At 32.7% G+C, this 13064-nt stretch overlaps 1 protein-coding gene and 1 pseudogene across 5 annotated transcripts in view; one reads left to right on the top strand and one right to left on the bottom strand.

Annotated features, from left to right (window-relative positions):
• GRIK2 (glutamate ionotropic receptor kainate type subunit 2) overlaps nt 1-13064 on the bottom strand; it is a 661616-nt gene that overhangs the window by 57091 nt on the left and 591461 nt on the right. The gene's annotated exons all lie outside the window — the stretch shown is intronic.
• Nucleotides 1460-1602, top strand: LOC123610096 (annotated as a pseudogene).

Genomic DNA, 13064 nt, shown 5'->3' with positions numbered 1-13064 from the left:
TGTATGTGTAAGCCATACACTATTTTTCTTGTTGTTCTAAAAGCAGAGATAACAATAAAGTAAAGGAGTTGCGTTTTTTTTTGTGTGTGTTGTATGTAAGTGTATCCTAAAACCAAATCCAAAATGGAAGTTCTAAAAATTGTCTTAGCAGTCACAACATAAAGGCAGCCTCCTGAGTTGTTCCCTTAGTGTGATGGTATTCATTTCCTGTACACAATCTACAGGATTGGTACACAAGGTGGTCTTTTTAACAAAAAGTTTTTTACTGTGAACATTTTTATTTATCTAGCAAAAAATATGTTTATAAAAAAAGTAGAGGGGCGCCTGGGTGGCGCAGTCGGTTAAGCGTCCGACTTCAGCCAGGTCACCATCTCGCGGTCCGTGAGTTCGAGCCCCGCGTCGGGCTCTGGGCTGATGGCTCAGAGCCTGGAGCCTGTTTCCGATTCTGTGTCTCCCTCTCTCTCTGCCCCTCCCCCGTTCATGCTCTGTCTCTCTCTGTCCCAAAAATAAAATAAACGTTGAAAAAAAAAAAAGTAGATCTTCCTGTATCTCTATAACATCTGTTATGCGTAACAGAATGATAAATTGGACATTTCACTTGAGGCACTAAGAAAAATTGACATAAAACAATACGTAAAGTGTGAAATAGACAACCATGAGGACATTTCATAGTAGATCTAGAAGCAATTGATGATTGCTCCACAAGGGGATATAGAAAGATAATGAAAGATTAAGAATGGATATTTTAAGGCCAGTTTGTTTAAGAAAGAGCTATTCTCCGGCTGTGATTCTCAATAGTCTTGTGCTTTGGTTCAGGTTGGGGTGTACATATAGCATGTACCTAATAGTCCCAAACTGGTTGTGAGACAAGAATTTGAAGAGATTGATCCAAATCCCCTTTACTGGTTGACTCAGAGCACCGGTGCCCCTCACACACTTAGGAAAGCTAGGGAGTAAAAGCCTACATTTGAGAAGTAATGGCATCCATTTCCAGGGTGGCAGAGAGGCATCTAAAACCCCAGGGTGAAATGCAGGCATCTGAGTAAGAATGTCAGTCTGGAGCCAGTGTGATAGTAAGTTTGCCCATGAAAGCGGTTGCCATGGGAAGAGGCAGTTTGCTTTCCAGTTAGCACAAATTCAGCATTTCTGAGGTAGATGTCACAGCTATTTCACCAGAATCCTGTTGATTCTAAAAAAGTCGCAGATGTTGAGGAATGCTGTCTTTGCTGATGGAGAGTTTCTTGTTACACCATCCATCAAAAAGATATTATGTCAAGAAGGCATCAAACCAGATGGTAAAGACAAGTTTTGAGATGGCAGTTTGACGAACTCCAGCCCTAAATTTTGGCTGATGACATCTTTTTGACTTGATTAAAGTAAGCAAAACTGCTCGCATAACCAATTAATTTGCCTAAGTAAGTGCTACTAACAAAATATCTATTTAAAAGAAGCCAAGTCAGTCGCTTCTCGGCCTTTTGGCTAAGATCAAGTGTAAATGACCCAAGTCAAATTTTATTTTTTTTTTTTTGCAAAATTTAGGTATATAGCCAACTGAAAGCAGTAAAAAATATTTCTTAAAGTCCTTTTATAAGAAAAACCACCAAAATGTTTGAAAATTTATTTTGAGCAACAGAAAATACTATTGCAATGCTTCACTGAATAATTTTAAGTGTTGCTTACTTTTAGAAAATAAGTTGCATTATTATTTTTTTTTTTTCAACGTTTATTTATTTTTGGGACAGAGAGAGACAGAGCATGAACGGGGGAGGGGCAGAGAGAGAGGGAGACACAGAATCGGAAACAGGCTCCAGGCTCTGAGCCACCAGCCCAGAGCCCGACGCGGGGCTCGAACCCACGGACCGCGAGATCGCGACCTGGCTGAAGTCGGACGCCCAACCGACTGCGCCACCCAGGCGCCCCTAAGTTGCATTATTATTAAAATAATTAATTGAAATAAAGTTTTCTTCAGAATCTTTCCTGGGAATGTTGCCATTTAAAAATATATTGCTTTAGCTGTCATAAAGCTTAGTTATTTATTGCACTCAAGTTAAGCAAATATGCATTCATGTGCCTTGCTCTTACATTTCATGATTTCCGAAGTCTTCTAAATAAAGTATTGGATTTTTTAGTAGTTTTGTCTTCAGAGATTGCATGCAACTATTTGACTAGGCATCTGACACTAGGCATCTGAATAGGGATATTATTCTCTACCTAAAATAGTATTTAGTGTCCTGCAGTGTGCCTATGTGGCCAGTACATAACAGACGTGAGACAGCTCTACAGAAAAAGTTCACAGAAGTGAAGCCAAGGGCAGGGGTATATGTGTAGGCAAGAGAATGCTCATTAATTCAACAAAGGAACTTAGGACATCAAAGACTTATGAACTTTTCTGTATGTGATGTTTTAGGTAGTAATCTGAAGGCATTGTTTTCCATTCAAAGGCCTCATCAATCTATAAGTTTCCTTTGTTGCCGCCATTGGGGAAAGAGAAATTTCTACTCTTTCACAATGTCTGTTGAAGGAATTTCACAGACACTGAAATGTAAATAAATGAAGAACTCTATCTTAAAAAAATCACATTGACCTAATATTTAGTAAGCTAGGAATAGTAATAGTATAAGATTATAGAAATACACAATCTCTCTTAAATTTAAACAACTGTAAGCAGAGACTGAATAAATTTGGAGTTTATATAAAAGCCCTGCCAAAATAGCCATTTCAATGAAGGTAAAGTGGGGCACTATTCAAAATGGGTCAAATAAAAGTAAGTTAATGGTATGAAACTACCAATAATTTTTAAAAAAGATTTCATTAGGTGAATCTGCCAATTCTTTTTCATTTCTTTGTGTTTAGAGAATATAGAGTATATGTATCTACATAATTGTGAAATAATCAAAACAAAAACTGATGTAATACATAGTCAGATACAAATTCTTCAAAATAACTGGTCAGACTGTTCTATTTAATTGAAACAAATAACCACTTGTGATGTTGATTTTAAATAATTTGATCTAAATCTGCTTTTCTGTAATTTGCATTAGTAGAGAATTCATTCTTCTGATATACTTTACTTGTTTTCTGTCATCAGATCACCTTGCCTCCAACCTTGCTGAAGCCATTTAAGTCAGTCTCCTCAAATTCCTTACGTCCTCCTTGTACGTTACCAGAACTATTCCCTCCTGGATGTTTTATCCAGCTGTGCTGTTGCTCATGTGTTCTTCTACCTCTCCAAGTCTTCATTTCAACAAGTATGCTTTCTCTTCCTAGTATTTTCTGTCTCTTTCTTTCAAGTGTCTCTTTTCGTTTTGCACACTGAACCTTTAAAGTCGCAAATAGTTCTCTCACGTTCTTCAGCATGTCTTCTTGACTTGTGCACGCCTCTCTGGAATTATATAACACTTTACTTTCCTGGTTCCTCCTTCCTAATCCACTTTAAGGTGTTCTTTTCTTTTTTCCTGCCTTCCGACAGTTTATTTTTCTAATGTCTCTAATGCTTTTTTTTTCTTGACTTCACCTGTGGTGAAACTACTAATTTAAAATTTGAAAAATAATATGTAAATGGCATTTTTTTCTCATCTATGTCTCCCTTATGAGTCAACAAAACATGTCTAATAATTTATTTAACATCACCATCTACCTGTAATTCTAGCCTCTTAAACTTGAACTGGCTCAGAGTGAATTCATCTTCCCCAAGAAAATTTTGTGTTCCCAACTTGTGTTTATAAATGGTACTACCTCTTTCTTCTTTTCTCCCTATCGCCTAAAAGCAAAATTGTGGATTCTGTCCATTTCAATACAATTCAATTTTTAAAGTTTTGTAAGAATGTCTTACGTAAATTATTTCATGCTATTTTTATGACAAAAAAAAATGTAGTACAATGTTCTGCCTCCATGTAGTTTAGATTCTAAGAGGAAGGTCCAAAGAGAAATGCAAATATGGGTTATACAAAGTAGATTGTGCAGATCCACAGATTGAAAGGGCAGAAAAATAACATTCTAACAGATTACAAACCCTGTTTCTAAATGTTTCTGCCATTTACTTTTCCCTTATATATTCCTGAATTGCTACTTTATTTCAGGACCTTATTAATTCTCACTCAAACTCATACTATGAATTCTTTTAAATATTTTTAAAAATTTAACGTTTACTTATTTCAGAGAGAGAAAGAGAGAGAGAGAGAGAGAGAGAGAGAGAGAGAGAGAGACAGAGAGCAGGTGAGGGGTAGAGAGAGAGAGACACACACAAAATCCAAATCAGACTCCAGGCTCTGAGCTGTCAACACAGAGCCCAATGCGGGGCTCAAACTTGTGAACCAGGAGATCACGATGCTCAGTGGACTGAGCCACCTAGGCGCCCCTACGAATTCTTAAATGGATCTAGTTTCCTCTAATGTCTTTCCTTTTCAATTACCTTCTTAAAATATATTTCCTGATCATCCCCACACTGCCCCAAACAGATAAAACCATGTGTTTCTACAAAACTTCATGGGCTATAACCACACTCCATGGAGTGTTACCTTTAAGGAAATTTCCATATTCAAATTGATATGCAAGTCTTGCTAGAAACAATTATTTTAAAAGCTGAAGGTAAGTTTTGTTCACATTTGTGCCATGCACATCACCCAAGGTAGTATTTTATACATAATAGGTACTTGGCAAATATTCATTGATTTCCACAGAATTCAGATACTGTAAAATTTTCAAATTATTGAAAATTCCTATAATTTTTTCCAACAAAATTAATACTAATTATTTTCATTTAAAATGGCACACAAAACAGGGGCTTCTGGGTGGCTCAGTTGGCTAAGCATCCAACTTCAGCTCAGGTCATGATCTCGCAGTTTGTGGGTTCAAGCCCTGCACCAGGCTCTGTCTGTGCTGACAGCTCGGAGCCTGGAGACTGCTTCAGATTCTGTGTCTCCCTCTCTCTGCCTCTCCCCTGCTTGTGCTCTCTGTCTTTCAAAAATAAATAAATACACATTAAAAAAAAGTTTTTAAAAATGACCCACAAAACATATTCATTATTTTATCAAAAATATGTTGCATAAACATGAGATAATTTTAATTATGATAGTCATATCAAATGATAATATATAATTATTTACAATTATAATACAACTTGCACATCCATAACTCATTTGATCTTCTCATACATTGCTCTCTATTAAATATGAAAAAGAATGATAAGACTTAGAGATGTCAAGGATCTTAATAAGGATCACTAATGTATAGAAATGATACTGAGTCTAGAAGCCATATTATCTGTGTCAAATCAAACAGTCTTTCTACCAAAATCTCCTGACTGATTGCACCAAAAAAATAATTGAAGATAGATTCCTCTATTTTAATGGAGTATTCAATATCAAAAATAAATAATTTTTAAGTTTTTTGCTATTCTTGATGACACACTTCTAATTTTTATATTAATGTTATGCAAAATCTTTACTTAGTAGAAACTTTGATATTATGAACTGAATTATGTCCTTTCAAAATCCATATGCTAACCCTCAAAATGTGAATGTATTTGGAGATAGGTGTTTTTATGCAGTTGATTAAATTGAGACCATTCAAATGGCCCCTAATTTAATGACTATCATCCTTATAAGAAGAGTAAATCTGGACACAGAAAGAAACACCAGGGATCACAGGCACAGAAGGAAGACCACATGAATAGAACAAGAAGGCAGCCATGGAGAAAGGCTTCAGAAAAAAACAGCCTCACTATCATCTTGATCTTGGACATAAGCCTCCAGAACTGTGAGAAAATATATTTCTAATCTTTAAGCCACCCAGTCTGTGGCATTTTATTGTAATAGCCATACAAACTAATATAATTGGGCAAGATAAAAAACATATTTTTATTTATTAATATCTGAAGCTTTAAAGTCAATTTATTGGACAAAATGTTATGCTTTAGCATTCTAAGAAATGATACAATAGAAAAATTAATGCACCAGAGAAGTGTCTAATACATCAATAATAAAACTTATTTATCTGAAAAGGCTGGGTCAATGAAGAGATTTTTTCCTTTGAGTTGTGCATAGAACTAAGTAATTGTTGATTTGCAAAAAGCAAAAGGAAGATTAATCAAGTATAATGAAAATATAAAGAAGATTGGATGTCCTATATCATAAAACATGATAACTAAAATAATGGATAAAATAAATGTATACCTACAACTAAAGAAAGCTTACATGATTAGAAGTAATCTAGAACAAGTTGGTTGATCTAAAAAAAGTTGGGGCGGAAATAAGAGAAACAAAAACAAAACTTTAATACCTAGTCATTGGATAATGTAGTAAATCAGATTAATAGAGCTTTTAGAATGCTAAGCAGTACAAAAGTTTAAAAATCTACTTCTAGTTACCCTGTGTAGATTTCCAAAAAGAAAATCAAATCAATTGAAAGGAACAAGTATTGTAGGTTTATGAGTCTTCATGAAAACAACCTTAAATATGAGAAGCCAAAGGAGTAAAATGTTAAATAGTTGACAGGAAAAAAATTATAATCTAAAAATTCTTGTCCAAAATTAGCAGATAAATGCAATGAGAAAATAAAAGTCTTTGTTATATAAGGACACTCTTTGTTAATGCATGTGAACAATGTACTATAGAAAGTAATTTCAGTATTTCATATAGATTTGGAATATGAACAATAAGGATCCATAAATTATGGTAGAGATTAATGCTGACAAAATTAACAGAAAGTAAGAAACAATATTTTAAAATATAGTACAACAGGGGTGCCTGGGTGGCTCAGATGGTTGAGTGTCTGACTCTTGATTTTGGCTCAGGTCATGATCACCTAGTTCATGGGCTCCAGCCTTGCATTGGGCTCTGTGCTGGCAGTGCAGAGCCTGCTTAGGATTCTCTCTCTTCCTCTCTCTCTGCCCCACCTCCTCAAAAAAATAAATAAACTTAAAAAATAAAATATAAAACAGTAAGATAATCACCATAGAAAATTACATTTTATATAGCATCAATAAGATATGTGTATTTAATGGTGTGGCATTTAAGAACCAGAGAGTTCTAATATGATGCCAAGTAATGAATAAATGAAGTACATAACCATGAATATATATACATGCATGAATAAATATAGAATACATATGTTTCAAGTCGATTAAAAATCTCTTTACACTTTCCATATAAGGATTAAAAGCTGAAGGGAAAAAGATAACAGTTATAGATGAATATAAAATGAAAAAGCAATGGTAAATCATAAGTTAACAGTAATTATGATAAATCTAACTAGGCTAAAGTTATGATCAAGGCACTAACATCAGATTGGATAAGAAAACAAATTCTAGGTGTATATTGTCTATAAGGAAAGATTAAAAATAAGGGGATAGCAATTCAAATATAAGACAATTAAGGGGGTGCCTGGGTGGCTTAGTCGGTTGAACATCCAACTTTGGCTTAGGCAATGATCTCATGTTCATGAGTTCGAGCCCCACATTGGGCTTGCTTCAGATCCTTTGTCCCCTTCTCTGTGTCCCTCTCCCAAAGTGCTATGTCTCTCAAAAATAAACAAACATTAGAAAGAGAAAGAAAGAAAGAAAGAAAGAAAGAAAGAAAGAAAGAAAGAAAGAATTTTAGTATGCAAATGATAAAATAGGAACTTGGATGCTATGTAGTAAAGAGAAAAATAGATCAAAAGAATATAACAAGTGTAAATCTATACATTCTCTACATGTATCTAAAAATGTATCCTGCAGGGAATGCCTGGGTGGCTCATTTGGTTAAGCATTCGACTTCAGCTCAGGTCATGAGCTCACAGTCTGTGAGTTCGAGCCCCGTGTCAGGCTCTGTACTGAAAGCTCAGAGCCTGGAGCCTGCCTCAGATTCTTGTGTCTCCCTCTCTCTCTGCCCCTCCCCCACTTGCACTCTGTCAGTCTGTCTCTCTCTCTCTCTCTCTGAAAAAGAAACATAAATAAAAAGAAAAATGTATCTTGCATATAAAGGAAAAGCTGATAGAATTATCTATATATATATATATATACAGAAATAGAACTTTTATTATATCACATAAAAGAAATATTAAATGCTACCATATAAAAGTAAAATGTAAGGTGAAAATCTCCAAAAGTAATCTCTGATAAATGCAATTAAATTAGAAATCAAATTAACAGAGATAATAAAATCATCAAATATTTAAAAAGTATCAACTCCATATAGCCCATGAATGAAGGAAGAAATCAATGGAGAAAAGTATATTAATCTGAATGAAAAAGGAAAATAAAATGTATCAAATGTATTGGTTACAGATTAAGTAGAACTATATCTACATATTTTACAAAATAAAAAAAGAATCAAATCAATTACTGCAATTTCCACCCTAAGAACTAGATAAAGAAGAGCAAATGAAACCAACAGTAAGCAGAGGAAGGAAACAATACAGATGAGAGGGGAAATCTCTGAACTATAACACAGAAAAACAACAGAGAAAGTCAATGAAATCAAATCTACCTCTTTCAAAGGTCACTAAAATTTCTAATCTTCAACCCAGCTGATCAGAGTAAAAGAGAGAAGAGATAAATCACCAGTATCAGGAATGAGAAAATTGGCATCACTACAGTTTTTATAGCTATAAAAAGAAATAACAAAAAACAGTATGACGAAGAAATTTATGTCAATAAATCCAAAAACATAGATAAAATGGATACATTTCGTGAAAGACACAAACTACCAAACTTCACTAAAAATAAAATAGATAACCTGAGTAAATCTGTACCTATGAAAAAATAGAATTTGTCATTAAATACCTTTCCATAAAGAAAACTCTATGCCTAGGTAACTTCACTCGTGAATTCTACCAAGCATTTAAGAAAGAATTAATACCAATTCTAAACAAACTCTTCAGAAATTTCAAAATGTTATACTCATAACTTATTCTATGAGGTCATCATTACTCTGATACTAAAATGAGAGAAAACATAAGATGAAAATTGTAGACCAAATACCTCATGAACATATATGCAAAAGTTCTTCAAGTGTTTTAGCAAATAGAATCCAATAATATATAAAAAGGATAGAGTTTATTCCAAGAATGAAAGTAGAAAACAATGTCATTTACCATATATACATGTGATCGTTTCAGCAGATGAAAAAATCATTTGGAAAAACTCAACTTCCATTTCTGATTTTAAAAATAAAATTTCAGTAAATTAGGAAAAAGGTAAATTCCCCACCCTAATAAAAGGCTTCTATAAAACCTTGAAGCTAATGTCATATTTGATGAAAGACAAAATGTTTCCCCCTAAAGAGAGGAACAAGAAAAAGTGACCTGGTCTCATTACTCCTAGTCAACATTTTAATGAAGATTTCAGTCAATACATTAAAGCACAAAAAAATAATGTTTAATCATCTGGATTAGAAAGGAAAAAGTAAAACTCTTTATTCACAGACTACATGGTTGTCTATGTAGAAAATTCTATGGACTCTACAAAAAATATGCTAGAACTAATAAGTGAGTTTAGTAAATATCTTGGAATACAAAGCCACTATAAAATAACCAATTTTTCTACATGATAACAATGGAAAATATAATTTTTTAAATATCATTTATAACCATATTAAAATTATTAAATACTTAGGTATAATTTGAGAAAATGTATGTAAGATCTAGACACTAAAACTAAAAAGCACTGCTAAGAGAAATTAAACATTAATTAATGGAAAAATATTCTGTGTTTATTAGAAGTCTCAGTATTTTGACATCGATTTTTCCCAATCCCAACCAAATTAACTATAGATTCAATGTTATCCCAAAGAAACTGTCAGTCGGCATTTTTATAGAATTTGACATGCTGTTTCTAAAATTTATATATAAATGTAAGGACTTAAAATAATCAAAATGGTTTTGAAATAAACAAAGTTTAAAGATTTATACTACCTTATGTCAAGATTTACTATAAACCTATGCTGATCAAGACAGTGTAGCATCAACATAGACTCATTAACAAATGGAACAGACTGAAGAACACAGAAAAAAATCCAACATATATGGTTAAATGATTTTTACAGTATGCAAAGGAAATTCCATGAAAAAAGAATAGACTTTTCAATAAATGGTGATGGAATAATTGAATATTCATATGTATGTAGAAAGAAATAAAAAAGCATTGACATGTTATACTTTATACCATGGATAAAAATTAACTTAAATGAATTGTAGATTTAATTTTAAACCTAAACCTACAAAAACTTTTGAAAGAAGACATAGCAGAAAAAATTAGTAACTTTAAATTTGGCACAGATTTATTTAAAAGAATACCAAACACCACTAAAACATGGGTAAAAAGACACCCACCACTAAACATGGGTAAAAAGACAAGTCACGGAGTAGGAGAAAACAACATGAATGAATCTCAAAATAATTACACAGAATTCAAGAAGGAAGACTAAAAAAGAGCACATACTCTCAATTACATTTATATAAAATTCTAGAAAATATAAACTAATCTGTATTGAAAGAAAGCAAATCAGTAGTTGCCAGGAGTTTGGCTTGTTATTGAGGAGAGGTAGGGAGAACAATTTACCAAGCAGAACAAGGGAACTTTTGGGAGTGAAAACTAAGTTTTATGCTAACTATGATATTGTATCATGGGTAAATTCATTTGTCAAAAATATCAAATTTACATTTTAAACACACTCTGCTGTATGTCAATTTTGGCTCAATAAAGACAAAATCAGGCAGACTTTGTTGTGTTTTTTTTTTTTTTAATTTCTTCAGCAGACTTATTCCAAAGTTTATATATCATAAAAAACTTCTATTGAAAGGCTAATTTTTAACAAGAAAGGAAGAAGAAACTATTCACCCTATTCACCCTATCAAACACTATTATATACAGTTGACCCTTAAACAATGTGGCAGTTAGGGTTCCTGACCTCTGTGTAGTCAAAAATCCACATATAACTTTTGACTCCCCCAAAACTTAACTACTAATAGTTTACTGTTGACTGGAAGCTTTCTGATAATATAGCCAATTGATACATATTTTGTATGTCATATGTATTATATACCTTATTCTTACAATAAAATAAGTCAGAGAAAAGAAAATGCCATTTAAAAATGTAAGAGAAAATACATTTATAGAACTGCACTTTACTTATCAAAAACTCTGCATAGAAGTGGACCCACACAACTCAAACCTATATTGTTCACAGGCCAATGGTACCATTAATATATATTAGTAAAAATAAGTTGGGAAAACACATCAAAATATCAATGAAATGTAATTAAATCTTCAAAAATAAATCTATTTGGATTACACATAGATAATAGAAGATAGATGATAGCCACATAGATAGATGGATAGATGATAGATAGATGATAGATAGGTAGAGACAGATAGATGCAGACAGACAGATACTTTCATATATGATATAAGTGGCACCATAAATCAGTCAGAAAACATATATCAATATATGAAGATGATTACTGAAGAATAGTTTGTGATACCAAGACAGTTTGAAGACAACGTAGCTTCTGTCATTAGCAGAATAAATAATATGTGATGGATACATACTATATAAAATAATTGTAAAACAATGCACAATAATCATATTGAGTGAAAGATAAGACAAAATGATAGATAGAAACTTAAAATGTAAATTTTAAAACATACATATTTTTAAAACATCAAAATAAAATAGAATCCTTGCATAGCATAATGGTAGCATCACCAAGAAGTAAGGTTGATCTAACTCACCATCCTCCTAAACAAAAGACACAAGACAAACTGAACTATTTCTTACCCTAGTTGGTTAGAATAGTTTTCCTTTAGAATTCTTGCTTTTTACATAGATAAAAGAATGGAACCGCTAATAATTTTAGCAAGTGATAAACATTTCTATGAAATAGTATGGAAAGGAAAGCGGTATTAACTATGCTTAGCTTTTTATTCATGGGGCTCAACTATGGACAAACAAAAATATATCTAAAAGTAATGTTTTTAACAGAATTAAATCTAAGAATTAAAATAATTCAAGATACTTGAAAATTTGAGAAATTCTACCATTGGCAATACTCATCAAAATAGGCCAATGATGGAGGAAACTGAGTTTCTAAATAGTGATTCAACGCAAAAAATCTATGGTCATGCCTTGATGAATAAGTGTAAGGTGCACAGATCTCTGGGGGAGCATATCCAAGCAACCAAAAGAACACTAGGACCAACTAAAGAACTCTATTCCTCTGTGTCTGCTTTCTGAAGTAAGGGCATTCTCATGCAGGCATAAGCAGATGTAAATTATGATGCCTAATCTTCAGCAATAATAAACTCTTTCTTGTCACTGGTGAGGCTCCATTTTATATTGGCAATTACAAAAAATAGCACTGTCAAGTTAACACTCAAAGCAAATGAAAATAGCTTTGTGCACATCCTGCACATGAATATTGTCCTGCTGAAAGATTTTAGTGGAAATAGAGCATTTTTTAGATGCATACAAAAATAACTAGTGAATAACTGGACCACAATTATCAAATACAATAAGAAAGAAAGAAACCTGATTGTAGTAGTTGGGAAAAATTACTTTTCACTATTTGAAATAATCAGCCTTAACCACTCTGTTGTCAAGCATTCTCCCTCAAACTAAATGACCTTTCCTGATAGAAAATCTAATGTAATAAAAAGGAGAGAATGAGGACAATCTTTAAAATAATTTTTACCAAACTTTTCACTTCTATTACTTTGGATTTTTAACTTCAGCACAGTGAGAAATTTCCCATAATTTTAAGAATGCAATTAACCAAGTAATATTATAATATTATATGTGGTAGCATCTCTAATTATAGTTGAAAGAATCAATGCTGAAAAAGATTTATTTAGGTAGCTCATTGTGGATTTTCACTCTAGTCACGTTCAGTAATGCTACATGTACCCTATAGTTTACATATTCTCCTTGAAATATCTCCAGTTTAAAAATACTACAAAGTTATCTAAATAGATGTATGTATTTTAAGCCAAAATAGTTATCAGGGATGATATAAAAAGAATAGTTATGTCAGTGTCTTGTTTAAAACCAAACTTAAATGAATAGACATGTTCATGGATTTTTCAT

Source organism: Leopardus geoffroyi, chromosome B2, assembly GCF_018350155.1.
Source record: "Leopardus geoffroyi isolate Oge1 chromosome B2, O.geoffroyi_Oge1_pat1.0, whole genome shotgun sequence".
In the NCBI taxonomy this organism is placed as follows: Eukaryota; Metazoa; Chordata; class Mammalia; order Carnivora; family Felidae; genus Leopardus; species Leopardus geoffroyi.
This window is presented reverse-complemented; position numbering and strand designations above follow the sequence as displayed.